The sequence below is a fragment of the Bidens hawaiensis genome, unplaced genomic scaffold, assembly GCF_021521415.1.
Source record: "Bidens hawaiensis isolate Kalapana, Puna unplaced genomic scaffold, B.hawaiensis_p1.1 tig00040113_1, whole genome shotgun sequence".
NCBI classification, from domain to species: Eukaryota; Viridiplantae; Streptophyta; class Magnoliopsida; order Asterales; family Asteraceae; genus Bidens; species Bidens hawaiensis.
In genome coordinates, this window is record NW_027505649.1 from 120,154 (window position 1) to 134,976 (window position 14,823).

The following is a 14,823-nucleotide window of genomic DNA, read 5'->3' on the forward strand; positions in this document are numbered from 1 at the left end:
AACGGACTGCTTTTTCAATTTCCATGAGATAAGGGTTCCTCCCAACATTATAAGACAACCGGTTTTGGATCATCTTGTGAATGGACATCCAAGCCAATCTGAGTCGCCGTAAGCAATGAGCCCGATTCCACTGTCTTTAGGAATGAGAATTCCTTGTCCCGGTGTGGCTTTAAGGTATCGAAGAACTCGGTTCGCTGCCTCCATGTGGCATTGTCTTGGGTCACTCAAAATTGACTTAAGACTTTTACGGCGTAATTGATGTAAGGTCTAGTGGCTTGTAAGTAAAGAAGCTTGTCAACTAGTCTTCGGCATTGGTGAGGGTCTGTTCGCGGTTCTTCGACAAATTTGCCAAGTTTTAAGTTTTGTTCCATTGGAAATGGACTCGGTCTACACCCCAACATGCCCGTCTTCCAAAATGTCAAGCATGTAATTTCTTTGACTTAACACCATTCCTTCTTTAATTCTAGCAACCTCAATCCCAAGAAAAAACTTTAAAGAACTAAGATCTTTAATTTTGATTTTTTTTTATCTCAAAAAGCCTTTATGTCATGTATGTTGTTCAAGTTATTTCCCATGATGAGCCGTCGTCAACATAGATTAGTGCAGAAACAAAAATATCCTTTTCTTAGAAAGCGAATAAAGAATGATCAGCCCGTATTTATTTGAAACCAATTCCCACTAATATAATGCTAAATATATATAATTCCCCTGTGTAGTTTGTATAATATTTTATTAGTTTTTGTTTGGTTTTTATTAGAGTTTGTATACTACTAACATATTTGTGTAATGTAGGTTCCGGAACTTGATTTTGGTTAAAAAGGGCGAAGAACAAGCTAAAATGAGCTAAAACGGAGAACCGGAAGGATCAGGAATGAACCGGAACAAACCAGGATTGAATCGGATTGGACCGGCCGCCCCACCCCCATCTTGGCCATGTCGCGTCGCACGACCAGGGGCTTTTGGGTTGGCCGCGCGGCGCCTAGAGCTTTATTTTCTAGAAAATTCCACGTTTTTGTCAGGGTTTTGGGCCTTATGCACTATATAAACACTTTTAACCTTAAATCTGAGATACCTAACAACTACTAGTCGTTTTGGATGAAATTTGGAGTTCAAGATTGGAGTTTTGAAGCTTTTGGAAGGCTCGGAATCATACGGTGACGTGCTAATTGATCAACAAGAAAGACTGCGGGTTTTATTGCCCTCAATCTTTCGTTTCTATTGTTTTTCATCGTGATTTTCTTTAAGTTTCCTTCGTTTGATTTTATAATGCTTGGTTAAACTTTATAGACTTTCTAGGTGTGATGAACCTTTGTCAAAGTTTGATTTTGATCGGGGTTTTTTAAGTTATGGCTTTATGAACTATGGAAAAGGTTTGACTATATTGAATTGATGCATATGTGTGATTATGATTATTTGATGAGTTTTATTATTCAATAGTTTTCTTGGTGATTGTTTATCATATAATAGGTTCCTAATAGGTCATATACTGTGTGTTTTTGACTAGTTTGTTTTTGATATGCATTAAAACCATATGAATAATAATAAGCAATTGAATAAACCTAAGTGTGTTGCTAATCTAAAGAGCTATAAGGTGATAGATTATTGATAGGTCTTTGTTGATTAAGATGGCTAGATTTAGTTCTTCGTATGGAGTCCGTCTAGGTTTGATTGGTTAACTTTGTCTATCGAGTCAATTATTTATATTAAACTGCCTTTGATTTCCGCACTGCAAGGTAGGATTTCACATAAAGGAATTTGTTCATAATTAATTAGGTGATCGTAAGGAAACTTAATATTTTAAACTGGTTTGCGTTAAAACTTATTAGAAACCTATAGGTGTCTTTTTGAGAAGGGTCAGGGTTCCTGTCAGGGTTTTTTTAAGCGTCTACTTTACGATCCCAGTTCCAAAACAAATATTTCCCGGTTAATTAATAACTGCAACTTAGGGGATTATAGCCTAGGTGATTTTTCACTATCATCTAATTAAAATCAAGTTAAATTGTCTTTTGTTTAAATTACTCGTTTCTTATTTAGTGTTTAATAATAGTTTAAATTTAGTATTTTAAATAAAAAACCCCTAATTAATATAAATAAATAGTCGTGTCAGTTAGTCGAGACTAATTTTCTAGTTAACGTAATTTAAAGAGTCTCGTGGGTTCGATATCTGGACTTATTTAGTTGTACTAGAGTCGACCGGTTCACTTGCCGGTTAGTAGTTTTAGTTAAGTTAAGAGTCTAGAATTATTACTTAGTGTCTGGATTAGCGTAATTTTAGTTAATAATTTTATAATTACTTTTAGCACATCACCCACCAAAGAGCTAGTAAACTTTTGGTACCAATTTCTTGATGCTTGTTTTAGATTGTAAAGAGACTTCTTTAACTTACAAACTCATGATCGTCAAGCTTGCCAAAACCTTGTGGTATTTTCGTATAAACGTCTTCGTCCGAATCTCCATGTAGAAAAGCGTTAGTGACATCAAGTTGGTGTATGTTCCAAACTCGTTTAACAACCACGGTTAAGAGCATTCGAACCGTAACCAATTTCGCAACAGGTGCGAAAGTTTCGTGAAATTCTACCCCCTCCATTTGAGTGAAACCTTTTGCCACAAGTCGAGCCGTATACCTCTCAATTTCTTCATTTGATTTGTATTTAATCTTGTAGACCCACTTTGAGTCTATTGCCCGCTTTCCTTTTGGCAACATTTTTGAAGTCCAAGTCTCATTTGTTTCAAGAGCTTGAATTTCTTTCTTCAAAGCTTCTATCCACTTCAAGTCTCGCACGACCTGGTTAAAATGTTTAGGCTCAAGACTTGAAGTAATGGCGGTTAAGAATGCTTTATGTGTATCAGTAAAATTATCATAAGAAATCAATGTGCTAAGGGATGCACCGTTGAGGACTTTTGATTGGAAATGGTTTGCTCATGGTCTATAGACGGGTGAAGCCGGATATCAAAATCTAGAAAATGCTTTGGAAGAGACCTGTTTCTTTTCTGCTTTGGTAAATCAGTGTTGTGCCCAGATTCTTCATTTTCTAATTCATCATTTTCAGTGGAATTTTCATGGAGGCCCAAATCACCTTCTGGTTGAGAAATATTTATGGGCTTTGACGCATTGGATTGGGGCCAATAGTTTCTTCTTCACTTGGCCCACCAGATTCTACATTTTGTGGCAACTCATCTTGGGTTGTTTCTACAGCCCATCTTTCTAATCATCACAATTTACTTCATTATGTAGCGATGACCCAGTGCTATTTGTTTCAATTATTTCTTCATATTTCCATTTATGATGAAATATAAAGACCTCTTCCTATTCTGTTTCATTATTAGCATATGGAAAAATATTTTCCATATATTTGACATCCCTTGATATAATTACTTTTTGACGTTGTGTAATTTCCGACTTAAGTTTTTGCCAAAAATGTCAATAATCAAAGTTCAGGGACTTAAAAAGAAAATTCTGATTTCATCTTTTCTTTCGTGACACGAAGATTTGACAAGACACATTTTGCGTGACCCGAAAGTGCTGGCACATAATACAAATTAGAGAATAAAACAACTCAGACTGAATACACATGTGTCTGGATCCAAACGTAACTGTTTAGCCTATACAGTCAAAGGCTACGTGGCCGCGGGCTAACGGTCATATCTAGTTCTCCAGAATGGGCTATGTGGCTCAGAGACTTGTGTGTGTAGGGCAGTGTTACAAATAACGGGTATAGCAATATATTTGCTGAGCTTGTCAAGAAAACTATATTTGTATTATAATTGTTATTTATATGCTTTTAAAGTCATAACAATTTACCAGCACATATCTGACGTATTTTATTCCCCATTGCATGTAACTAAGTTTGATGTAATTAGCAAGGATTAGAGTCGTCAAGAAGATAGAAGTTCGCACCGCATGATGGCTTAATTTTGTTATAAAAATCCTTGTAATATTAAAAACAATATTTTGTAAACATATACTTGGGTATATAATCCCCAAGTAAATTTTCAATGTAAATTAATTATTATAATAACTTTAAAGTCTTCCTTTAAAATTAACCCATAAACTCTGATATATTTACAAAACAGGTACCAACTATTGGTCACACTTATTGGCCCAAATTTGGGGTGTGACAAGTTGGTATCAGAGTCATCGGTTTTTTAGCGAATTAGGTATTATGATAATATTACCTAAGCTTTAACCTTAAGATTATTATTATTATTATTATTATTATTATTATTATTATTATTATTATTATTATTATTATTATTATTATTATTATTATTATTATTATTATAGGGATAAGATAGGATTGGTAATCTTTTCTATCCCTAAGACTAATTAAGTGCAGATGTCGTATGCTAACTACTTTCACCATAGACACCGAGTTGCTAGGAAATCTAACCCAACACCTATTCCAGATCCGCCATATATAGCCAGCAGCAATAACAATAGTTACTATACCAACTTTTTCGGCCGAGACAGCCGATAGTTCCTAACTTACCGTATGGAACCCAACCAGTATACTTACTGGGCAGTCAACAAATGCCGATCGAGATATCAGACGATACAGTTGGAAACATTCCACAACATTACCCGACAGAGGAAGTCGAAGTTCAAAGTAGGTTCAAACAGGAAATTTACACTGATTCATCCAGTTGGAAGAATTGCCATTTAGACCCAAGTAGGTGGCATTTCGGATCTCCACATCAGAATGTTCAATATTAGCAGGACCTAGTCACCGTATCCTAGTACAATCTCACATGTTAATGAATGATTCCTCTGATCCTGAAGAGGAAGAGGAAAATGAAAAATTTCATCCTCAATTCCCACCATAAATAGGCCCGATTCCAACAATCTCAGAACAAGCTAATGAAATACAAGAAGAGGTCCGTTCATACATATTCCCTAGTCAATAACCTTCAATCAATTTCAGTGATTGAAGGGTGTTCAGTGATTGAAGGGTGTTGACTGGTCAATTGCTTTAAAACCCGTTAAAGGGTAAAACAGTCAACAAGTTTGACTTTACGTTTTCTCATGCTTCTGATTAGATTCAACGTTCGGTCCAGAAGACTTTTATTCTCATAACAAAATTTTAAGGCTACTGACCAAAACCCGACTTCCGAATCGCTGTTCGGATTCTGGTCAGTACCAGCTCGCTTAAACGTTTAATTCAACATAACTAGAGTTCTACTCATCCGGTTGGATTGATTCTAGCGGCATTAAGTTCGTCTTTATTTATAGTTTCATATCACAAAGTTTCAGGTTCTTATATGTTATCTCGTTTGACGCGTATTGGACGACTCGCTTATCCGTTGACTCGTTTATTCTTAATTATACTCACTTGCTTTTAATATAAGGTGAGTTTTATCATTCCCCTATTTTACTCAATTTTTACAAACTTTTTGGGGACATATGCGTATATCATACTATACATACATATCTATATATACATACATATCAAAAATAGCAAACGTGTAATTATGTGTGACTATTCAAATCTACTTGTTATGTGCTTACTTGTTCATGTGCGCATTCATGCTTGGAGAGATCCCGAATATCCCCATGTATTGGGTTCTCAGTCTATTGATCACAGCCCAATTCTCTTGGCAATGGTCTTATTCTATTTATTTGCTCATAGTTGATTTACCAGCGCCGATTCGCTTGGCAATGGTTTAGTCGAAAATCTATTTTCTTATGGTTTGATTTCATTACCGTATTTATTATGTTTTGCTTATTTATTATATTAACATTATTTTGGTGTCAAAACTTGGTGGTAAAGTCACTCAACATGTTTGTTGACAAAACTCCATTTTCTACGCATATGTAGGTTGCCTGAGTTGAAGGATGGACACTTAGAAAGACCTTAGGATTATAATGAAGACATATATGGATTTAGACTTGTTGTATTTATTTATTTGAATTGTTTGGTTGTATTTGATTATTTTGTGTATTATTTGAACAAAATAATTAATTAGATATTGTCATTTATATTTATGGTGGTATCTTCGAGCTGTGAGCAATCGGATTACGCCCCGGCATTTCCGCCTTAGGTTGGGGTGTGACAGCAATGAATGATGGTCAGGATAACTTTTTGTTCCGGCGAGGGTGTCCGGTCGTCGGATCTCGTTTTTTTGGCGAGTGAGCTTAGATTTAAGAATGTGATGGCGGTTTAAATGGTGGAGTGAGGCAGCGGTGCTGGATGATGGATGCCCGACGGTGATGAATAGGTGATGGTTGGAGTAAGTTTTTCCGGCAGAAGGTGGCCGAACTTTGATGGTCCAGGAATGTTGGTGGTTGTGGCATGGTTTTCAGGTGCTCATCATCTTTATACGTCGGAATGTGGATAGCCGGTCAGAGCTCGATTTTCTGGCAACTTGGTGTTGTTGGATCTGGTTGGCGACGACAGTGATGATTTTCCCCATGGATATCAATGATTAATGATGGTGTCGGCTAAATAGAATGATAGGGTTTGAGTTTGAAGAGTGCTGGATATTCAAATGGGCCTATTATGTTGTCTTTTGTTTTCGGCTAGGCTCTTCATCAAAACTAATGTGGTCCAATATCTAATTTGAATGGGCTAGTGATAGTGTGGATCAATCTTTTATTTTGGGCCTGTTCAAACAAATATAATTCAACTACAAGTAATAGTGAACCAAGCCATATATTTGCAAGATATTTTTCGCCTAGTAAGTCATTTATTTTTCGAGTTGACCAAACTAACGAAAGTCAAATTTGTTCGGGTTTCGTCATTATTGGTCCGTGTTCAAAGAATATTGTTTATATGTTATTTTCAAGGCGTTCTGGAATTAGATCTTGAAAACGTGGGCTACGAGCATCCGAGATGCTTATTTATTGAGATGATAATTTTTAAACAAGTTGGATTTAATAGGGAATTAAATTGTTTAAGCTCTCAACCCGAAAATATGGGATACGAGTATCTGGGATACTTATTTATTAGGGGTGAGTTACTTAAATAATTTCATTCACGGAAATAATAATCTTTGTCATTTGATCATTGTCCCCAATATTTCGTCAAGCTCTTCTGAACCTATATTGCTTAAGATCCGAGATGGATAAAGAAGCGAGTAAGTCTTCATGAATGAATTAGGTGGATCATACCTTGAGGGGGTGATTGAAGAAGCTTCGGTTATCTGGATGATTTGCGAAAATGCGAGACACGGTTTGACGATGTTTTGAGATCACAAGTCAAGGGGGTGATTATAAGGCCAATATTTGTGACTTGTGATATAAAATTATGAAACCTATTATTTATTCACGGTCAAGATAATAATTAATGTCGGCGATAAGTCCGGACACGAGACGAGAGCTTCGACACGCGTTAACTTCAACGGGAAAGCTTATAGATTATGTGTTAAACTATAAGAAACTTGTTGTCTTTGTTTATGTGTGTGTTTTCTAGTGTGTAAACAACCACCTAAGGGGAGCTCACCTTGGGTGGGATTGGTTTATTTTAATATTATGAATCTTTTGTACCAGTTACGAGATCGTTTACCCTTTATATTATCTTTACATTATATGTTCGATCGTTTGTTTATACCGAACCTGTCTCGAGCACTTATCAAGAACAAAACCGTTCGTTGTCAAATCCGGTTTCAGGACCTACGTTGTCGGATCCGGTTTCGAGATCTACAATTGGAATTGGATGTCAGAAATTAACCTTCACTTTTTATTAATCACAACCAAGAACAAAGAAGAAATCTCCAAGAAACGAACACAAACGAAATATTACACCTTCGATAAAACCAACTACAAATATTAATGATCTAATATCAAAGAACCTCTCAAAATATGATCCAACCCTAACACACAGATTAGATCTAAAAACTCAGAAAGAAAAGAAGGAAGAAAGCTGTCAAAATATCTCAATCTCTTCACAAATATGAGCCTAAATTCGTTTATATATGCAGGCCTATCCACTACCACTAGTATTGTAACAAACTTCAACCAGCCCAACTCCTCCAAAAAGTCCAACAGCTTCAATCCCAAAATCTTTAATCATGTGCAAGACAGCCCATTAGCCCAAAGTCTTGTGACCAGATACAAAATTATTTACCTCACAAACAAATAAGCAATATGTATTAATATTCAATAATAGAATTGACAACATATAAATTTGACACGCCCCCTCAATTCAATTATTGAAACAAATCAATCAAACCAAGAGAGGAACAAACCTTATTATTATGTTGAGTTGGAAGAAGACCTTTTGTAAATATGGCCGCCAACTGTTCATTAGTACCAGTTTTCACTACTTTCAGAATCCTGGAAGCTATTTATTCTCGAAGATAGAATAAATCTATCTCAAAATGTTTAGTCCTATCATGGAATACATGATTTGCACTTATAGAGACAGCAACCGAGTTATCACAATATAACTCAATTGGCAAGTCTACTTTAACTTCCAATTCTCTCAACACATTAACCAGCCAAATAAGTTTTGAAGTAGCAGTACACATAGCTCAATATTCAGCCTCAGTTGAAGATCGAGACATAGTGGGCTGCTTCTTACTTTTCCAGGAAACTAAAGATTTACCCAAAAACACGCAAAACCCAGTAACAGACCGTCGAGTAACCAAACACTTACTCCAGTCCGAGTCTGCAAAAGCAGACACATTCAAGCCATTTCCTTTACTAATCAACACGCCCTTACCAAGTCCCTTTTTCAAATACCTCAATAGTCTGAACACAAGCTGCAAATGAGCATGTGTTGGGCTATGCATGTATTGACTCAAAAACGGAACACTATACGAAATGTCAGGCCGTGTATTTGACAAATATATAAGTTTTCCAACTAATTTTTGATAAACCGAAATATCACTTAATAAGGTTTCGTCCTTTTTACAAACATTTGTTTCTACATAATTCTGATCAATTGGAGTGTTTACTGATTTACTACCAGTTAACCCAAACTCACCAAGTAACTCAACACAGTACTTTCTTTGTGACAAGCAGATTCTATAAGGTGTTCTTAAAACCTCAATTCCTAAAAAATACTTTAGAGGACCTAAATCTTTTATAAGGAAAAAAGACTTTAAACCATTTTTAACCTTTTCAATTTTAGATAAGCTATTACCCGTAACCACTATATCATCAACGTATACAAGTAAAATAGTTAAAACACCTTTACAAGACTTTATAAACAAGGAGTAATCACATTTACTTTGTATAAACCCTTGGTCAAGTAAAGCACCAACTAATTTTTGATTCCACATTCTTGGCGCTTGCTTTAAACCATAAAGTGATTTTTTAAGTTTACAAACTCAATTATCATTTTTTGAAAAATAACCCTCAAGAAGAATCATTTACACATCTTCATGCAAATCACCATAAAGAAACGCATTATTTACATCTAATTGAAACAAAAGCCAATCATTTTCAACTGCTAACGAAATTACCGTTCTAATAGTTATTAGTTTAACTACTAGTGAAAAAGTTTCATCAAAATCAACACCCTCTTTTTGGTTAAAACCCTTAGCTACTAACCTAGCTTTATACCTCTCAATCTCACCTGTAGACTTATATTTTATTTTATAAACCCATTTGCACACAATGGGTTTTCTACCCTTGGGAAGATCTACAACATCCCAAGTGTTATTTCTATTCAAGCTACCATTTCATCATTCATAGCTTCAGCCCGATCATTATTAAGTGAGGCTTCCCTATAAGTTCTAGGTTCAATTGTCTTATTTAAAACAGACACAAAACAAAAATTTTCAGTAGATAATTTTGAATAATTCAAAACCTTTTCTAGACCATACTTGACTTTACCTTCTATGACATAATCATATAATCATCTAATTTTTTTTGGTATATAAGACCCTCTAGTAGATCTCCTCACAACTGATTGTTTGGCAGCACTATTATCATTAGAAAAATCACCCTCAGGAGTGCTATGCTCATCAGCTAGCTCGACACTATGATCTGCCACACTAGAACTCCCCCCGGTTCAAATGATTGCTGACTTGTGTCAACCATACCATTTGACTGGGTAGTGCTACTAGGCAACTGATCATTAGTCAAGCTATCATGAATGATCCCCTCCTCATCAGTGGGCATTTGATCACTTACTGGTTGTATAAAGTCATAATCAAACCATTTATCAAAAAAAAATTTTGATTATATACTGAGTTATCACTTAATACCTCAGTATTTTTATGTAAAGAACTCGTTTTAAAAGGAAAAATACTTTCATAAAATTTACATCTCTAGAAAAAACAACCTGATGTTTATTTAAAGTCCAAACTTTATATCCTTTTTTATTATTTGAATACCCAAGAAACAAATTTTGAAGATCTATTTTCAAATTTATTTGAAACATTTAAATTTTTACAAAAAACACAAACAACCGAAAACCCGCAAGTGATTTAAAGAGGGTTTGAAACCAAACAGTTGTTCATAGGGAGTCTTACAATCTAAACAGACGAGGGGGTCCTGTTTATCAAATAGACTGCAGCTAGAATACATTCAGACCAAAAACGTAAAGGAACACCACTTTCAAACAAAAAAACCCTAGCTACATTCAGCAAGTGTTCATGTTTTCTCTCAACGATCCCATTTTGTTGAGGAGTGTGGGTACAAGAAGTTTGATGAATAATACCATGTATTTTAGTAAAGTTTTCCATTTGATTATTTATAGGGATTTTTCGTATAAGAACGTTCAGATAATTTATATCCTGAACCGTTTTCAGATAGATAACGTATATAAATATGTTTTTCACCGCAAAAGTTCGTAAACAATTTGAAAAGAGGGGTCATGAAACTCACAGTTTAGTAGGTTCTTAGTGCAATGTCAGCTCGGGGTTCGTTTCCCTTGCTATCACTAAGGTGGTGTTTGTTTTTTGTCTAAAGATCTTCCTGGCTTCTTATGTCTGTGCCACGCAGACCACGCGCAGACCTTTAGGCTTGTAGACTGTTTGTTTTTCTGAAAACATTTCATTAAAAAATGTCTTTGCGCCCTCTTATCCTATAAGACATGGACCTTCCTCTTTTCAGATCTTCTACATCTTCCATCTTATTCCAAACCCTAGCCCCTCTTTCATTCTACCTTCTCCTCCCCTTCATCTCCTGCACTTCACCACCGCGACCTCCATTTCCGCGCCGCACCACCATGACCTCCACCACCGGCGCCGCAATAGCCGTCGCCGTCGCTGCTCCTCCCTAGCCAACCGCCGCCGCTGCTCCTCCACCTACCTCAGCCGACCGCCGCTGCCTTCCTTTCTCCCCACATCATCGCGCCGCACGCTGCTCCGCCACCTCCATCCCTAGCTGACACCCCCACCATCATCTACCTTGGCATGCTTATTTCTTCAAGATTTGATAGTCTATTCACCATTATTGTAATTGTTGTTTTATTATTAGTTTGTTGTTGAATAAAGTTTGTAGAATGTTTAGATTTATGAATGTGTTGTTTGATTTTTTGTTAAAATTGTACCAATTATTACTAGGTTGTTGTTGATTAAAGTGTGTAGAAGATTTTTGAATGTTTGTTGTTTGATTATTGTTAAAATTGTACAATTATTACAAGTTTATTGTTGAATAAAGTTTAAAAATATCGGTTTATTTAATTTTCCGTTTAATATAGCAGTCTGCAAACGTTAAAAAACAAAAAGTCTTCTTGTTGCAGACTAAAGAGATTTGGTCCACCTCTTCTGTTGCAGATGCCTTCAGATAAGGTCAGCAAACTGTAGATATTTTGCCTCTTAAAAAACAAACAGCACCTTAGTCCATATAATCAATATTATAATAATATTAATTTTTTAATATTATTATAATGTTCATACAAAACTGGGCTGCATAACTAATCTGGGCATATGTGTCACGTCCAGAAAGTGTTAGTAGGCTTAGATTGTGATGTTGTTCAATGTCTAATATTCGAAACCGAACTTGGCTTGGTTTCCCCGTTTCACCAGCTGGGCCAAGTTGCTCGTTTACACGTCTGGAAAACAGGTATGAGTATGTAAACTTAGGTAAACTTGTTGGTTGATAAAATGATTAAGTTATAAAGAAAGACCACAGTTTAGGGGTTTGGATTCGCTACGGGGCTCATTTCTGTTTATACAGTTCGGTTTGGAGAAAAACGCGCACAATCTATCCAAATTGTCCGGATTTCTCACAAAAAGTTTATTTTTACTTAATTAACCCAAAGATATGCTTTTTGATCACTCGTGATGTTCTGATTTTATAACAGGTTCGTTAATCGCAAACCCGGCGGTTTTTATCAGAACTGAATTTGTTTAATGTTCAAATTAGCACAATTAATGATCCGTTTGTCATTAAATTATGAAAATTTAGACACTAATCAATTAAAATATTTATATTTTTATAAAAATATATATGGAATTTTTTACTGATCTATTAATTCATAAAAGTTCATTTTATATGCTATATTTAGACCGAAAATCAACCGTTTATACCAAACAATTTTCGAAAAATAAGGAAAAATTCCTGAGTGATAAAAATACTTCCCAAAACAACCTGTAAAATTTCCAAAAGCTAACAACCTTTCCAAATATCCTTTTCAAGCCAAAAACGACTATGAAAGTCCAAATAAACTCGAATCCACAAATCATAACTAGGATTTTCCAAATGATCCCAAATTTCACATGTGATCATAGTATACCAGATCTGAATTTCCCACAAAAGTTCATAATTTTTCAAGCATTTTAAGTATTTTTCCCAAATAAACACCTATTTGGTAATAAATTCGTCAAATATTCTCGGAGGGTCGATAAATTATCAAATTTGGACAGGGACTCATTCATATGGTCCCTAATATCCCTGAAAAGTTTTACATGCTAAAAATATGCACATCACAATCTAATCCTAATCAACCCGTAATCCAATTTTCGCGTTCGTGTGCTTCTAAGTAAGATAGGTGCGGATCCTTTATCACAAACAAAGCATGTACCATCAACCAAACAACCTCAAAATTTAGGGTTTCGGTTAGGGCTTTAAACTGAACTTTTAAACCGTAAAAACGTCGTTTAAACCCTTTAATTCGTGCTTATGGCCAAAAAAATTATCAAATTATGTTCCTAACCATGTGTATGATCAAAACATATTTTTGGACCATATTTAGGATTTTTGCATGGTTAGGAATGATTTTTGGCAATTAAACTATATTTATATGAAATCAAACATAATTAAACATGTACAAAATTGATTAAAATAGCTATGATACCTTAGGGTTTTGATGGGGGTAAAAGAATAGCAAGGGTTCTTGTTAGGTTCTAGAAAAACTTGGTCAAAATATCTAAGTTGCTTAGATATAAAGCAAGTAAAAATAATAATAATATATAAGGGGTTTTTGGTCAACTTTGGCAGGCTGGGCATGTTGGGCCCCCTTTGGGCCCAATTTTGGCCCATTACTATCGTTTTTCCTACCCATATGTGAAATTCTAAGTCCAAGTTTATTTCTGTTTCGGTTGTGAGAAAAATATATCGGGTGCGACAAATAACTTGAAACGAGTGTTTTTCGGCTAATTTCTTGTAAATCTAGAAAAACATACCATTTGTTTGTAAAAATCGAAAATATTTTCACATATCTCTTAAAAAATTCCAAGTAAGTGTTTTGTAGGTCTTTTTTGGCTTAAAGGATGATACACTGCTTGTTTTGGAACTAACATTCACATTTAACGTTATAGCGGGTAGTTAAACGAGCATGTCTTCGTTTAACTGGTTTGCTATTGTACTAAGGCCATAATATCAATATGGTGGCTTATATTAAGCGTATATCACTTATAGGTGGCCCCCTGGGCTATCCAGGTCATAACCAGACCCGCTCAGTTATTCATTTGTCATTACGCAATAAGCGGTTAATCGCTTATTCGATGTGTGAATACTAAGGTGTACCCGTCTTTGTCACGAATGTCGCCTTCTCCCCCAGTTAAGAAATTTTGTCCCTGAATTTCGATATACCAATTAGGCCCCTTTAGGGAAAAGTTATAAATATCTGCTTTGAAATTCGTTCTTCTGTTTCCGAACGTGTTTGATTCCCCGTTGTGGATTCCATCGAACTTTAATCAATGAAATTTTATTATGTCGTAACTGTTTGATTTTCTCCGTTCAATATTTTCACGGGTTTCTTTAGAAAGTTTAGTTGTATGTAAGCTTTCAAGTGATACAGATTTTTGCCTTGTCAATAAGACACTTGTTTGTTTCGATATATAAGAAAATTGTTAGTAGGACAAAAATTGTGATCGAACTCGATTCTAAAGATAGTTTATTCAATATGATGTAGGATTAATTTTCGAGGAAACTTCGTACAGTTCCGTGTATGTAGGTGTTAACTTATCAGTTTCACTAACTCGAACTAACACCTATCAAAAATCATTAACTTCTCACATATATCGGTAGTCCTCTGGTTAGCCCCAGGCGACTTTCAGTTTGTTTTTAATATTACGGGCTTTATCTATGGTTCCCGAAATCGAATCGAATTTTGTATTTTGGGTGTCGCTAATTTTCAGTTTAATCAAGTGGCGATTTACATTCTTGCTCGTATAATACGGTATATAGCCGCTTGTATAAAATTATTATAACTATTAGTGCATGATCCAGTCGATGATGTCGGTCCCATTTTCCTTTAATGTTGAAAAGTTTATTCGGTTTGATTGTTTGTTAGAGGTGGGCTGATCGTGTTCAAGTGTATTCGGGTTCTAAAGTTACACGCACAACCCACCAAAGATGATAGGTGGAATAACTATCTCGACCTGAAATATCTGAATTAAGCTCATTATGTCGAGATATGATTTTGTTAACATAGGGCGAAATTTTCAGTTGTGTAGTTGTTATGAACCAAAAGGAAGTGTGTGGGG